The sequence below is a fragment of the Chanodichthys erythropterus genome, chromosome 6 (genome assembly GCF_024489055.1).
Source record: "Chanodichthys erythropterus isolate Z2021 chromosome 6, ASM2448905v1, whole genome shotgun sequence".
Lineage (NCBI taxonomy): Eukaryota > Metazoa > Chordata > Actinopteri > Cypriniformes > Xenocyprididae > Chanodichthys > Chanodichthys erythropterus.
The window spans coordinates 28,096,298-28,114,062 of NC_090226.1; the positions used below are offsets into that span (position 1 = coordinate 28,096,298).

Below are 17,765 nucleotides of genomic sequence, written 5' to 3' on the forward strand. Positions count from 1 at the left end.
TTCCAGCTGTCATGTATTCTTTTAATTTGTGAAAATAAAGATGATTTTTCATGATCATACTGGACATGGAGTAATAATAAATGCCAGTACCAATCCACGTATACTTGTTTAAAAATGAGAACCTGTATATTTTGTCCTATGTAAATAATGAAACTTTCATTTTTAGGTGAAATATTTCTTTAATATCTCAATTCGTCATTGCTCAGTTAAACGCTGAAGGAGGCATTCTGTGTTTCCTATCATATTAAACACATTATAGGCACCATTAGAGGCCACCATTCCAAACAAAGGCGTAGCTTGATGACACCGAGATACCGCTTCCCCTCACAGCCGTGGAAAAGAATCGGGATGGGACTTGTGCAGAAATCACGTTCATGGATGAGATTATTAATGTTACCGTAGTATGAAGCAGAGCAGGGCCGAGTGCTGTGGGAGCAGAACGAGGCCGCTGGAGAGACTGCTAATGAGAGACGAGCGAGAGACACAGCTCAAGAGCAGCAGAACTTTAATTATGCCACAGTCACTTCTTACGCTTCTTCCGGTCAAGCATATGTGGGGTAATGCAACACTTTTTTTTTTTTTTTATCATATTAGATACTTTTGAGTATGTTGAAAATTATGTTATAACGTTCGCTCAGCAGCTGCTATGAGACACTTGTTGCACACTGCAGTAAGCTAGATCGTTATTAGAATATCATATTAATAAATGCTGGATGGCTTGTGTTGATAAATGGCATGCAATTAATTGTATTGTATTGTAAAACAAATTGTATGACGGAGAAAATGCTGTATTACTGTTGGTAAAAATAAACCTGCATCTGATTATGCTATGTTAGTCACTTGACAAAATAGTGTTTTTCTCTGAGGTGAAAACATGCAGTCACGGAAAATCAAATGTAAATGTAAATGTATCCAAACGGTTGTTCCCTTGTCTAATAAAATGTCTTTGATGTTCCCATGGTGTCTACAAAATAAAACCAGAAATCGAGTGTAAGACAGGTATGACGTCATTGATTGGCAATGCACAGACACGGTCCGTGACAGAGCTCTGTTCTTCAGAAAAATCCTCCAGGTCCTGCAGATTCATCAGTTTTTAAGCATTTTTTTGCATACAAACCCGACTGCAAAAAAGTTGGGACACTGTACAAATTGTGAATAAAAACAGAATGCAATGATGTGGAAGTTTCAAATTTCAATATTTTATTCAGAATACAACATAGATGACATATCAAATGTTTAAACTGAGAAAACGTATCATTTTAAGGGGAAAATAAGTTGATTTTAAATTTCATGGCATCAACACATGTCAAAAAAGTTGGGACAAGGCCATGTTTACCACTATGTGGCATCCCCTCTTCTTTTTATAACAGTCTGCAAACGTCTGGGGACTGAGGAGACAAGTTGCTCAAGTTTAGGAATAGGAATGTTGTCCCAGTCTTGTCTAATACAGGCTTCTACCCAGCTAACACAGTTACGTTGTGACGACGTAACTGGACCGGTGTTATGAAATATTCGGTGTCTGAGATTTTCAGTGACACTGGGCGGAGCTTACATGAATATTCACGAGTTTCCTGTTTTGAGTTAAAGCGCCACTGAAAATGTTAGTGCACGCTCTTCAGCTTACATTAAAGGTAATTAGCATACCTTAAACGATGTCAAGCTTATATTCTAACTGTTATTGATGCACAAGATTTTATAAGCTATATCATTTTATGTCGTGTCATGTGTTGTTTGATATGAACACAGCCAACGATTCACCAGAGGTGTCGTTAGGATTCGCTAAACGAGCCAATAGCGTTTAAAGCAGCCTATTTTTGTTGTTTTTGTATTACCTTGAGTCTTTTAAGCATATAGTTTTGAAAGTTTGCCAAAATGTATGGTAGCATAATAATATTAATTGTAAACTCCTGTGGTGAAGGCAGCAGTAAACTTTCCTAGTTTGCAGAACTTGAAGCACTTCTAATCTGGGTAGACTTGAATTTCTATATGTAATATGTTTCAAAAATTGCACACATACAAGAAAACATGTTAATGTACTTTAAATATAGTTTATTTATTATCCAAATAGGCCACGGTGAATTATGCATGCGATAACTAATATAATATCTATAGCCAATATTCTTTCATTCCCAAATATGACTTTTGCCAGTAAATATCCTTGTACACCAGACAAAGCAGACACTTTTATTTTTCACTTTATTTTGAACATGACAGTGTATTAAAAATTTTCATGTCATTTTATTATATATTTCAGATTGAATGTGTCAGTAGCAAAGGCTGGTATCACTGGAATCACAAGAGCAGACCAAACTTTAATTTTCTGGGATCCCAAGACCCTGTGTAAAGTGTGTTAATCTGCTTGCTATGAATAGAAACATGAGACAGTGATATTTGCTTCCCTGCAGCATGTTCACTATATGGAGAAGACAATTGGCAAAAGTATGAGGAATATTATTGTTATGTGGATAATCAGACATATTTACATACTACTGTGATTGTTCTGTCATTTCTTAATTGCTTGCTCAGTTGGTAAATATTTTTTTTTTTATTAAATCCTAAAGTTAAGAGTTTTTTTTTTTTTTCTTCATATTATTAGGAGACTGTGACGAGCAGGGCGGGCGAGAGCCGTGAGGGAACGGCGCGAGGCCGGTGACGTGAGTGATAATGAGCGTCACCTGCGAGGCGTGCCGGCCTCGAGTCTCTCACGGAGGAGCTCCGGAGGCATAAAAGGAGGAGCGACATCAGTGAAGGACGAGAGAGGACCAGGCCTGGACTTTATTTTATGTTTTGTTATGTTTGTGTGGCCGGCAGACGTCCGCGAGGGTCTGCCGGCATTACTTTCGTTTTGTTCTTTGTTTATTTTACATTAAAAGTTACGTTCAATGTTCGCCGGTTCCCGCCTCCTTCTTCCCATATCTACTAACCTCGTTACATTGGTGCCGAAACCCGGGAGGAAGGAGGGACATGCTGTCGGAGAGCCCTCGCTGCTGAGGGGGATCGCGGTGCTGCGGAGTTCGGGCAGCGCGGAAGTGAAGACCGCGAAAGGCTGCCCGAGGCGGTGGTGCTGGAGCCTTGTGAAAGGTGGGACGGAGACCCGGATGCCGTGCTCCTGGGACGAGGTGGGGTGGCTGCCGTCTTGGACCTGGAGGGAGCGGAGGAGTCGCCGCCGTCTGCCGTGGGCCGGAGCCTGCTGCCGTCCGCCATGAAGGGGAGGAGCAGGGGACGGGGGACTCGCTGCCGGCTGCCCTCAGTCGGAGGAGCCATCGCCGGCCGCCAGGAGGCGGTCGAGGATCGGGCCGTCCACCGAGCGTCCAGTGCCACCGCATGGCACCGCGAAGAAGAGCCTCTTGGCAGGCTGAGGACCGAGCGGCAGTGTGTCTGGGAGCCGGACCCAGCATTTTTTTTTTCTTTCTTTTTCCTCTCTCCCCTCTCTCGTCCTGTCGCTCCCCTTGCTTCCGTCTCCTTTCTCTCGTCTCGTCTGTCCTTACCCCCAGGTGCTGCGGCCGCCGAGACAGGCCCCGGGGGGAGTAAAGCGCAGTCTCGGAGGTACCCCCCGGCCTGCGAGGGGCGTTGGGGGTATGTGACGAGCAGGGCGGGCGAGAGCCGTGAGGGAACGGCGCGAGGCCGGTGACGTGAGTGATAATGAGCGTCACCTGCGAGGCGTGCCGGCCTCGAGTCTCTCACGGAGGAGCTCCGGAGGCATAAAAGGAGGAGCGACATCAGTGAAGGACGAGAGAGGACCAGGCCTGGACTTTATTTTATGTTTTGTTATGTTTGTGTGGCCGGCAGACGTCCGCGAGGGTCTGCCGGCATTACTTTCGTTTTGTTCTTTGTTTATTTTACATTAAAAGTTACGTTCAATGTTCGCCGGTTCCCGCCTCCTTCTTCCCATATCTACTAACCTCGTTACAGAGACATTCTCAATCTTTTGTCCCACAAAATGATGCATTTCATTGACAAAAAAAATAAAATAAAAATAATAATAATAATAATAATGTGGAAAAAACATGAAGCACTGTGAATCAGGATTCAGTTTAACACAGTGGTGATATGAAACTATATGGAACTAAATGATCAAACCTGCAGTATATTCACAATGAAATGTATTAGTTCTATTCTACAAGCTTTCCATAACAATTAAAATTTTATTTATGTTAAATAAGCTGCTAAAATAATAGACCATGTAGTAATTTGCATATCTGTAATATCAAAGATGAAAGTAAATAATGAGAGTAGTTTCACTTTGAATAAAAAAGAGCAACTGATTCTGTGTTGGAATTTTATTCACAACTGAGAAGAAGTCACGACATATGACATATTTAATTAGCAAAAACACTTGTATTTAAACACACATTACACAGGGTCTTGGGATCCCAGACAAATGAAAGTTTGGTCTGCTCTTGTGATTCCAGTGATACCAGCCTTACTGACACATTCAGTCTGAAATATATAATAAAATGTCATTACAACAAACATGTATTATTAAAATTTTGGTAACACTTTACAATAACAGTACATGAATAACCATGAACTAATACATAAATTAATAGTTACTTCAACATGAACTCATGATTAGTTAAGATATGAACTAATGAAGAGTGATCCTTAACTACGACAGGAGTCATAAGGATTCATGCATGAAAACAGCAACCTTAACTACGCGTTAATACATGTTTGTTAATTAATGCATTAATTAACATTTAGGGGTAAACTAAATAAATCAGCCTCCATAAGAGTAAACAAGAAGTACTCTGAATTTGAATTAAACGTGATTTAATACTGTCATAATTTACACTGTAATATCATAATCTGCCATCTGCAGCTTTGTGACAAATAATTGCAATGGCACATGATTATTTAGCCATTAATTACATAGATCTGTCTAATCAAATGTGGAAAATAGACTAACTACCACTAATAAATTTAATTTGATCTAAACTGTTTTCTGATTTTTATAGTTCATTTACATTTAGTCATAGCTAAATAGACATAGGCCTAGTTTATTCCCGGAACTAAAGTATGTAGGGTTTGTTTCTGGCGGGACACTCATTAGTGGCGCACGCTAGGTGTTCTCTTCTCTTGGCGCGTTTGTTGTTTTGCTGGCATTTTAAACTAATAAATGTTGACTGCTTTGGTTAGCCGAATTAATAATTTAAGACATATTTACATGTATGTTTTATTGGGGTTTTCAGGAGGTTATGTGCAGTTATTAACTGTATTTGTATTTTTGTCGTTTAAATGTATATGCTTTGATTAGCATTAGCTTGTGGATGCTCGCGATTTTACATGTAAATGTGCCTTATGTGTGTCTTTACAGGTATGTTTATGGCTTGCTTTCAAGTCCATATATGTTTAATTATATAAATAAAAGTAAAATACAAATACTTTTTATTTTAGTTTTTTTTTTTTTTTGTACCGGGGTGTAAAGGAATAAGGATGGCACTCTATAGTGTTTATTCATGTATTAGTTAATGATGTGTGATATGTGCATCATGTCATGACTTTACTTGAGGGGGCACAATCATAATTAACTCATTATTAACTAAGCATATACTAACATCAACTAATGGTTTGTTAATGTATACTTATGTCATGACTTTACTTGAGGGGGCACAATCATAATTAACTCATTATTAACTAAGCATATACTAACATCAACTAATGGTTTGTTAATGTATACTTATGTCATGACTTTACTTGAGGGGGCACATCATACTTAATTCACTGTTAACTACTTACCAAATTCAGCTCATGATTATCATTAACTTACTATCAAATACACTTGTACTAACACAACTATATAAGTATTCAGCCCAGTTAAGTGATGTTGTGTGACTTTTCAAAAAGTCAGAGAATGGAGGTACAGTATGATCACGGCCTGCGTCTGGATGGAGAGTGAACTTCTGAATCTGATCCCAGCAAATGCTCCCTGACCTTAGTTCATGTTTCCTGTTTGGTTATTTTTTTGGGAACCGATTCCTCAGGAACTGATGTAAGTCACAGTAGTTTAGTTTGATAGGAAAGAATATCACAAAAAATGTTAAGACCTTTTAAGATAAATAGTGTATTTAGTATTTTATATGTTTGATAAGGAGGGTCAGTGAAAATAATGGCAAACTAATCCTGTGCCTTTCAGTGATGTTTATAATGAAGCTGCTGATGTCAGTAGTTTAAATTCTGACAATAATAAATTGTTTAAATTTATTTCAAAGTCCAAATATGTATTATTCCTTCTTATAGAGACTGTTTGATTTAGTTTACCCTAAATGTTAATTAATGCATTAATTATCAAACATGTATTAACGCATAGTTAAGGCTTCTGTTTTCATGCATGAATCCCTATGACTCCTGTCGTAGTTAAGGATCACTCTTCATTAGTTCATATCTTAACTAATCATGAGTTCATGTTGTAGTAACTATTAACTCAGGTATTAGTTCATGGTTATTCATGTACTGTTATTGTAAAGTGTTACCAAAATTTTTAATACACTGTCATGTTCAAAACAAAGTGAAAAATAAAAATGTCTGCTTTGTCTGGTATACAGGGATATTTATTGGCAAAAGTCATATTTGGGAATGAAAGAATATTGGCTATAGATATTATATTAGTTATCACATGTGTAATTCACTGTGGCCTATTTGGATAATAAATAAACTATATTTAAAGTACATTAACATGTTTTCTTGCATGTGTGCAATTTATTTTTGAAACATTACATATAGAAATTCAAGTCTACCCAGATAGAAGTGCTTCTGCAAACTAGGAAAGTTTACTGCTGCCTTCACCACAGGAGTTTACAATTAATATTATTATGCTACCATACATTTTGGCAAACTTTCAAAACTATATGCTTAAAAGACTCAAGGTAATACAAAAACAACAAAAATAGGCTGCTTTAAACGCTATTGGCTCGTTTAGCGAATCCTAACGACACCTCTGGTGAATCGTTGGCTGTGTTCATATCAAACATAGCTAACACATGACACGACATAAAACAATATAGCTTATAAAATCTTGTGCATCAATAACAGTTAGAATATAAGCTTGACATCGTTTAACGCTGAAACATATGTTAATTACCTTTAATGTAAGCCGAAGAGCGTGCAGTAACATTTTCAGTGGCGCTTTGACTCAAAACAGGAAACTCGTGAATATTCATGTAAGCTCCGCCCAGTGTCACCGAAAATCTCAGACACCGAATATTTCATAACACCGGACCATATTCGTTGTAGCGACGTACCAAATAACGTTCCAGGGACGTAACTTTGTGATTCCCATATTCGTCGTGGCTACGTTATAGTGGTACGTCTCTGTAACGTGAGGAGTACGTCTCAACGACCAAACTTGCACGTTGTAAAAACGTAACTGGATCGGCTCATATTAGTTGCAACGACGTCCCAAATAACGTTCCAGCGACGTAAATTTGTGATTCCCATATTCGTCGTGGCGACGTTATAGTGGTACGTTGCTGGAACGTGACAGGTACGTCCTAAAGACCAAAATACCACCTCGACCTTAATCTTAAAATCTGCTTCTCACTTTTACTCCGGGGAATGGAAATGTGCACCGTCCATAACCTTGAAATCCACGCAGAACTGATAAACACTTCATTCTCTGCTATAAAACCTAATAAATTCTAATTGTTATAGGGAATTGTGTTGCTTTGGTTAATACATGCAGATCAAAATATGTAGTGGAAACCAATATAAACCCTCATTAAATTCTGATAGAAAATGGCTAGAAACACACTGCATCCATGAAATCATCAGCATTGTTACATTGTACAATTACTAAGCCAATACATTTGAACATTACCATGTAACCATGTTTTAACCATGTAAAGTGTTAACACATGAATTCATAAATTGAACACATTCATAGATCAAATAATACAATCAATAAATAAATGTAACCAGTAATTAATGTTTTATTCTTTTAATTGACAAAAGTGTTTTATCATTATATAGGTATAGTTAAATAATGATTTTATTCTATTATATTTATAGATACTCTTATGATTACTACTATCCATAATTTGGCACAAAAATGACAAAGATATGAAAAAGATTCAGCAGATATTTTATTACTTTATTTGCAAAAAATATATTTTAAACCAAGTGTCCTGTATGAGGCAGCTGCTACAAATATACTGAGGTAATTTTCTTTAATACTGCTTTACTGCCAGGCAATATCACAATTACCAAAGATATACAGTCATTGAGCTTCTCAAAAGCTAAAAAAATCCAGAAGATGACATTCATAAAGAGTAAAAGATATGTATAAAGAACGATATAGAGATTTTTAGCATTCCTTCAAATAATAGTTTGGCCCATCCAAAAATACATGTACAGTTTTTGTTCAAGAAAATGAACATGTGGACTTTCTCAGGAAGAATTTGAGATCTCTCATTACCGTCTCCTCAGCTGTGTAGAACACTCTTGCCAACAGTGTTGCAGAGGTAGATGGAGAGCTGTGAGAGAAGAGGAAGAGTGTCTTTCTCAGGTTCTTCTGAGGCAAGGATAGGAGGATGGTCTCTATATTCACTTTGGATTTTGGCAAACTGGAAGCTAAAAAAAAAATTATTGTAGTAGTTATTGTAGTAAGGTTTATTGTTTGTTAGAAAGGTATGAGGAAAGCATGTTTAACTTACATGTTCCTCCTCTTCTTCATCCTGAGCTGCACTGTCACCTTGGTCACCACTGCCATCATCAACCTCCTCTGGCAGCTGAAAGGTTGAATTACATTGTTAGAAGTTGCATTTTTACTTTTGAAAGCAGTCTCTTCTACTTACCAAGGCTGCATTTGATAAAAAAAAAATACAGTAAAATAAAAATACTGTGAAGTAGTTTTACTTTAATATTCTAAAATAGTTTTACTATTAACTGTTTTCTATTTTAATCTATTTTTATAAAAAGTAAGTTATTCCTGTGATCAAAGCTGAATTTTTCATCTTCAGTGTCACATGATCCTTCAGAAATCATTCTAATATAATGATTTGATGCTCAAGAACACAAAAAAAATGAAGCAGCCCATTTCAAAAGAAATGTCCAAGCATCAATTCAGCATATTAGAATGATGAAAGATCAAGTGGCACTGAAGACATGATGTTGAAAATTTTCCGTCAAAGGAATAAATTAAATTTTGCAACATCTTCCAATCTCAATATCTTTGACTGGCAGTGTACATTATTACATTTAGATAATAAACAGTGCACAAATTCTCAAAGAACTTACATTTTAAGGATTACTTCCCTCACTGCTGACTCCTTTAAGCTGGGGACACACTGAACGACTAGATAAAACATTCTAAGACTGAAATCAACACACTTAAAAACTGTTTCCTTCGACTGAAGTGGATTTACTTATACTTACAGATTATAAACAGACTGAACACAACTGGCTCTGACTTCACGTGTTTGGGCAAGATCAGTTGAAAGTATCAAATTACATTTATAATCGGCCTTACGGTCATTAAGTGTATCCCTGGCTTTTATCGTTGTAGCCTCCTCAAAAATACATCTTTCTGTACACGAAAGCAAGAAAAACATATTTTAAGAAAAAATACAGTAAGGGCATATTTCATGTAGCCTAAATGAATTGTGATTATGTTATTTTTTTATTTTTTTATTTTTGATAGTATTTTGAAATCATTAAAATATCATGTATATATTGTAAGTTACAACATTATTTGTTTTTATCATGACATGAATTAATGTCGTTCCAAACCTGTTAAGACTTTCGTTCATCTTCAAAACACAAATAAAGATAATTTAATGAAATCTGAGAGCTTTCTTTCCCTCCATTGACAGTCTACACAACTGCCACTTTGATGTTTAAAACAAAAGTTCATACAGACCGTAAATCTAATCTAATGAATATTGAAGGGTTTAGTCCAAATTTTCTGAATAAACTTGATCACTTTATATAATGAACAAATTTAATACACAAGTGCATATACAAAGAAGTACAGTTGAGTTTCCATTTAAAGTGTCAAAGTGTTATTTGCATGGTGTGTAAATTGAGGGAGACAACTCTCAGATTTCATTAAAATATCTTCACTTATTTTTCGAAGATGAACAACACATTCTTGCATGTTCGGAATGACATAAGGGCGAGTCTTTTTTTTTTTTCTTTCATTTTTGTTTGAACTAACCCTTTAGGCAGGCGTACACTTTGTAAGTTCGAACACTCAGTAGTTTGTGAGCCTTTGCATACAAGTTAGTTAATCATGTCAAAGCAGTTGGTACATTGCACGACTGCACTACACAGCTTTTCTTTGTTTTAAAAACAGACTTAACATTTATCTATTATGGGTTCTAATTAGCAGACGATGAGCACATTAAGCTTTGTGCCATGCTGTTTATATTTATCAAGCAGTAAAAATGCCCCTTTCAACGCCCAAAACAAGAAGCTTGCGGATGAGATGATGACAGGAAGGAGATTTTGGATTGTATATGATAGTTGAATTGATTCAAACAGTTTTAATCAAACAGATTTAAAAAAAGCTTTAATCATGCCCTTTCAATCCGAATGAAATGTCAATTGGACCCGGCCAATTCATTTCAACTAATGTGGTTACATGTGACTTTTTATTCCATCTGTGCTACTAGTCTGATTAAAGTCTGATTATTAGAGCCCATGTAAACACAGCTAATGTTGTTGCTATAGCTTCAGATTTTAAAAAGTTATAGGGTTGCCAAGCAGCCTATGTAATGTGATTGTGTATAATCACACCCTCAGCTTGTTCCAAAGCTATAAAATAAGATATTTTAAAGAAAGTTTGTTACCAGGCTGCTTTGGGCCAACACTGACTTCCATAGTTGAAAAAAAAAAAAACTATGTAAGTCAATGGTGGTTTTTAACAGAAGAAATGTATACAGCTTTGGAACAAGCTGAGGGTGAGTAAATGATGACAGAATTTTCATTTTTGGGTGAACTATCCCTTTAAGTCACATGCAACCATGTCATTCAGAATGAATTTGCCAAATCAGATTTTAAATTTCATTCTGATTGTAAGGGGTGATTTAAACCTTTTCTTATCTGTTCGATAGGACATGTAACACTTGATCAGATTAAAAAAATGAAATTTGAAAGTGTAAAGCATGTGAAACCATTGTTGTTGAATGAATGCAGTGTAATAGATGACGGTTGTCATAAAATTTTAAAATGCTTCTGTTTAGTTTTGAGCATTTTTACTACTTGATAAATATAAGCAGCACGGCACATAGCTTCATGTTCTTTGCGTCTCCTAATCAGGACCTGGAATGATAAATATAAAGTCTGCTTTTTGAAGCAGAAAAGAAGCAATAACAGGATGATGGTTAATACGCACCAACAGCGGGAAAGTCTGTAATTCTGGACAGACAGTGCATTTAAAAATATCAAATCCGATTTCTAAATAAATATACACATCACCTATATTCAGATTCATCAATCACAATGATTTCATTCTGAATTAAATGAAAAGTGTAAATGTATCAAATAGTAAAATTGCTGACCCTTCAAATTCAGAATTATTAACATCTCCTTGTCTCTGGCTCTTGTGAAATTCAACCCTGTGAATTACCTGTTTGTCCTCCTGAGCCTTTTAACGAGAAGGCTGCTTTTATGGCTGGATGCTGATTGACACATCTTTTGACCATGTTCTCACATCCAGGACAACAAAATGATCAAGCAGACCTGAAACAAATGACCCATGATTGAAATCAATTTAAATCCAATTAGTCTTACCTAAGTGATATTGGAAAAATGAGGCATAGTTGTTACCCAGTATACTCTGCTTCTCCTGGAACATGGTCTGCATGATGAATGATCTCTTGATCCTGGATCCACGCAGTCCACCTGGAGATTATCTGAATGATATGTGGTTGTATATAAAGGGTAATTAATGACTGAACGTTACATACATACCGATAGCAGCAATATTAGTCCAGGACCTTATATCTATTAGTACTGAATAAGTCAGAAATTAATTTAATACCCACCCATGCTCATTGTTGTCTTGTTGTTGCTGCACAGGCTGTCTCTCCTCCAGCTGCTGAAAATAAAAAGTAACGTTATATTAGATTTATTAGAATGAATAACTTAGACCCACACATAACGTTAACGTTAAACCAGCAAGTGGCGACAAACGAGAATATTTTGTTATAAACAACTCTAAATCATTGATTTGGCTGGTTCATTGTCATTACAAAGAATTCAAGTAAACAAATCCTGAAGTAATTAACCGTGTCTGATTAACCGTTTTATACAGATTTTATTGGATTTTCAATATGGTTCATATGAGTTTCAGGGAGGCCAGGCAGGGTCTAAAATTAACAAACACTCTACTACAGTTGCCGTTTAACGAATATAAGTGATTATTCTGCCGTTTGTAGCATTAAACAGTGAACGTTACACTTAAAATAACTAAAATAAAAATATAAAACTGCGTCTCAGATTTTAACGTTACGTTACCTCAGACCGCCTCACGGGGACAGCGCTCGTGCGCACATTAACCAAACGTAATTTATTTATGAAATGTTACATTTAGAAAACCAAAAACACTGCACTAACATTACTCATCACAAGTGATATTTAGTGTCACATGGGCAAAAACGATTAATAAAAGCACATTTGTAGGGCTTACCTTTTACTCCGTGTCCGTCTGCTGGAAGTCGACCGTAACAGAACAAAATGATGCGCATGCGTAGTACTCAGATTCTCCTAAAGTCCGTTTGACTTGCTCATTTAAAATTTCGAATTTGTCTCGCGCGTGCCCCATCCAATAAATCCCCTACATTCACAAACACAACATATAATATATAAACATGTCCATAACGTTTGGCGCTCTAACAGTTAAACAGAACGGCATGCATCTTCCGGATGAACATTGTAGCCGGAGCTACTTCTCTGTTTATGTCGATGACGAGTCACGCAGGTATTTGTGCTACTCTGCAGCGGTTCCTACCAGACTGGTCTAAAATAGTCCGAAAATAAACACTTATTCTAGGTGTACCATAATGATTCAGGGTCCAACAAAAACACGGTTTGGAAAATGTATTCATGTTGTACAATCCCATTGTATAACTTTTGTAAATTTTGAACACAAAAAGTTAGGCTACATATCTGGAAAGTTATCAGGAGACCAATGGACCACGTCGCTACAATGTTCTCCGTGGGATTAACCAGCGACGTCTTTTGAGGACGTGCCTGCGACGTTTCTGGAACGTTAGCCAAGATTCTTAAAAAAAAAAAAAAATTGAACTTTACCACGACGTCCTCACAACGTTGTCATTCAGTAAACCTCTTGTTCACAAACATATGAATAATCACAATTTATTAAGTAAAATGTTAGGTAGTTTTGCTGGCAAATATTTTTTGAATATGTAGGTATATCTTAAATATAAATAAAACTATGTCGATTCATTTAAAAAGCTTGAATCAATTAAATTTACTCATAATATCCAAATGCCATTAACAAACATAATGTTGGCTTAATGCAATATCTGGAAAGTTATCAGGAGACCTATGGACCACGACGCTACAACGTTCTCCGTGGTATTAACCAGCGACGTCTTTTGAGGACGTGCCCGCAACGTTTCTGGAACGTTAGCCAAGATTCTAAAAAATGGAACATTACCACGACGTCCTCACAACGTTGTCATAAAGTAATGTCACGCTGACCAAATTACGACTAACTGACGACGTCGTCACAACGTACTGTGTTTGCTGGGTAGTTGCTCAAATGCAGGCTGGCCATACCCTGATCCTTCTATGCTGCCATGATGTTGTAATTGATGCAGTATGTGGTCTGGCATTGTCATGTTGGAAAATGCAAGGTCTTCCCTGAAAGAGACGACGTCTGGATGGGAGCATATGTTGTTCTAGAACTTGGATATACCTTTCAGCATTGATGGTGCCTTTCCAGATGTGTAAGCTGCCCATATCTCCTGCACTCATGCAACCCCATACCATCAGAGATGCAGGCTTCTGAACTGAGCGCTGATAACAACTTGGGTTGTCCTTGTCCTCTTTAGTCCGGATGACATGGTGTCCCAGTTTTCCAAAAAGAACTTCAAATTTTAATTCCTCTGACCCCAGAACAGTTTTACACTTTGCCACAGTCTTTCTTATTGCTACCTGTCCCACCTTTTTTTTTGGAATGTGTAGCTCTCATAAAATCCAAAATGAGCCAATATTTGGCATGACATTTCCAAATGTCTCACTTTCAACATTTGATATGTTATTTATATTCTATTGTGAATAAAATATAAGTTTATGAGATTTGTAAATTATTGCATTCCTTTTTTATTCACACTTTGTACAGTGTCCCAACTTTTTTGGAATCGGGTTTGTATTTGAACCCTTTCCAATAGTGACTGTATGATTTTCAGATCCATTTCATCACACTGAGGACAACTGAGGGACTCAAACACAACTATTAAAAAAGGTTCAAACATTCACTGATGCTCCAGAAGGAAACATGATGCATTAAGAGTTGGGGAGTGAAAAATTTTGAATTTGAATATCAAGGTAAATTGTACTTATTTTTTCTTCCGGGAAACATGCAAGTATCTTCCGTTGCTTCCGGAGGGCAGTACTAAAGGAAAAGCACTGATATTTCAATAAAATAAGAAAATTTTGGACATCTTGATCCTGTTCAAAAGTTTTCACCCCCCATGTGCATTGTGTTTCACAGATTCTGCAAGTGGTTCACATACTTTTTCTTGCAACTATATATATATATATATATATATATATATATATATATATATATATATATATATATATATTCAAGGTTAATGAGAGATCTGTCAATAAAATATAGAATATTAGGCTACTATCCAAAACTGAAGGGTTATCATGCTTAGTGTATACAACTCTTGCATTAAATGTTCCACAGTCATAAACTATACTGTTTAATTACATCTGAAAGAACAGACCGCACTATATATAAAAAACAGTTCTATGCAATCCAATTGAAGAAGGTGGTCTAAATGTACTTGATTTTAATACTGACAATTGTGTATTTAAGAATAAATGGATAAAGAATTACTTAAACTTTAAAGGCAAAACATGGAACATCATCCCTGAATTAATTTTTGAAAAGTTTAAAATTTGGAAGTTTAGAATGTTTAGAATTTTTTTGAGATGTTATTTTGATGTTAATAAGGTTCCCATAAAGCTTTCTTGTTTTCATACTCCGTTTTCCGGATGCACATTTTTAAGCATAATTTCAAAACTTTGATTTGGAACAACAAATACAGTGCACAGCATAAATGAGTACACCCCATCTGAAACTTCTGAAAGACAGCAATTACTCAGTTTCTTAGAAGACATGTTAGGGTTCTTTAGAGATAATGTTCCAGCAAGTCTGCTTAATCAATTACCAAAGAAGCATGTCAAAATCATTCAGGAAAATAAGATTTTCTTATCAAGGTGATAAAATGTTGTGTAGCAAAAACGAGTACACCCTCCTAAAAGTTAATAAATAAACCTAAATAAAATTTTTCTAGAATAAATTTAAGGCTTTGTTTGATCAACAGGTAAGTATTTTGAACCAAAGCATTTAAAGAGAAGTAATTTCTTGACAATTAAAAGTGTTGAATCAAACCCACTGAATCATTCTCAGACTTAATGCTGACAACAATGGAATCACTTGGGAGAGAACTATCAGGAGACCTACTTCTTAGCACAAAAGAGGACAGTGGTACAAGATGATTACCAAATCATTGTTTTAAGTGTGAAAATATAGCAAAAGTACCACAGAAATTCAAAAACAATGGACTTGTGACAAGGCCTCTGAAATAACCAGGCCTTCATTTTAAGCTTTCATTTAGTGATGAGGGATTTTTTTTTTTTTTTTTTAAATACCAAGTGAGTGTCTCAGAGCCAGCAAAAGCTATGAAAAAAGTGACTTTATCTCACAGAGTAAGATGCAGCCTGCAGAAATTACATGTATGGTTGTTGTTCTCAGTGGAACTACCTACTGTAGCCAAAGCACAATAAAGTCAGTTAGCCATTTCCAAAGCCCATATTTACAAAATATAGATTCTGGGAATCAATACTCTGGTCTCATGAGACCAAATCAATAATTTTGGAACTAACAGCATCCAAAATGTTATGGTGTTGCTAGAGGAGGATTACAGTGAGAAATTCCTGGTTCCCACAGTAAAGTTCAGTGGTAGTAAAGCTCTTATATAGAGATGTATGAGTGCTGAAGGTGTGAGAGAGTTGTGCTTTATCAATGCTGTCATGAATTCCCACACAACTGTGTAATTTAATACACAAGCTTGAAACAGAAGATGTTACCCTTTACCCGTTAACATATCACGTCTAAAACCGCGTCTTTCTCCTCCTTAAGCGCTTGTGCTCCCATGGCATCTGTCATTGCTGTGCAAACTATGAACTGTGCTCTCCATGATGACAAGGACGTATCAGCAAAGGATTAATTGATTTCTAGCCCTTGCAGTAGCTTTACTACTAGATATATTTATGGATATGAGAAATAAAAACCTGCCCTGTACAGCTATGATCAGCTGTTCAGCTGAGCTTTTGATGTTGTTGTGGAAAGGGTGAAGGCGATCAGTTGGTTCTTGTCACATGACCTGTGGTGCGTTTGCGGCATTCTGAAAAGTTGAGATGTTTTCATCTCACCACAGCATATGAGCGAATGGAAAAAATGTGCGCCCATAATAGAAGCTACGCCGCGCGCCTACATTTGCGCATGCAAAAGACATGATATGAAATTTCTGTGGGGGTTAGGTGTCAGCTTAGGACATAATATCACTAACCTGATATAAAAACACTGGAAGTCTGTAAGATGTTCTTACTAATATAGTACAACAAAGCCCTGTGTATTGTTTTGACTTTCTGTAGATTTCTTTTTTTGTACAACTTTTCTCTGAAATTTGTCACCCTATAGCCTTTGCAAAAGTTTTCCAACAGTTAGTAAATATTATTTAACTTAATACCTCATAATATATATTTAAAAATAGCCTGTATGATCAAATTCTCATTACCGAAACAAAAGTTCTCTCTACTGCAACTGGTCTTAAATCGTTGCGGTAAGTGAGAATGGTGTTGCGGAGGATGAGGTACCTTAGCATATTTTATTAAATTCAGAGAAGCCATGATGATTTAGACAATTTTTATTTAATGTATATAATTAGACATTAATGAAGTATATGAAGTACATTTTTCACAGAAAATGACTAATTTAAAGTTTTTCCAAATGAGGAAAATTTCCTGTTAAGGTAATGATAATCAAAATGTTGTGTACATGGTCTGATAAGAGATTTTTTAACTTTTAACTGGATAAATATAAAGAGATCTGCCTACTTGGTAGCCATCTTTGAGGTTCTAGCATATGTGTTGCTTAATTCAAAATCAAGATTTTTAAAAATGGTGTACGAGTGTTTAAAGAGTCCTTAAAAATGTTGCGGAGGATGAGTCAGTCATGGACACTTCATTTTTCCACTATTTCATTATTATTATATTATACATTCATTTTTTTTTTTTTTTTTTTTTTGTCATTTGAAAACATCTATTAGAACATTAGTATATAATTTGTTTTAGAATATTTTATTTTTTTTTCTGTTTAAATTAGAACAAAACAATACATTCAGACATACCTGGATGCATTGCGGTAATGAGAATTTCAGCTGAAACTATAGTAAAATACAAAAATAATTCCTTTATATGTTGAAACTACTCTTTGTTCAGAGTAGAGAACAATATTGCTTTTTATTTTTTATTATGATATTTTTATAAAATGCATGTTT

The 17,765-nt window shown here is 36.0% G+C and overlaps 1 long non-coding RNA gene across 1 annotated transcript; it reads left to right on the plus strand.

Moving 5' to 3' along the window:
- Positions 1 to 1,460: 1,460 nt before the first annotated feature.
- On the plus strand, positions 1,461 to 4,636 carry LOC137021185 (uncharacterized). The gene is made up of 3 exons (XR_010895297.1): positions 1,461 to 1,631; positions 2,255 to 2,439; positions 2,597 to 4,636. It is a non-coding gene; the product is annotated as an uncharacterized lncRNA (long non-coding RNA).
- Positions 4,637 to 17,765: the final 13,129 nt, after the last annotated feature.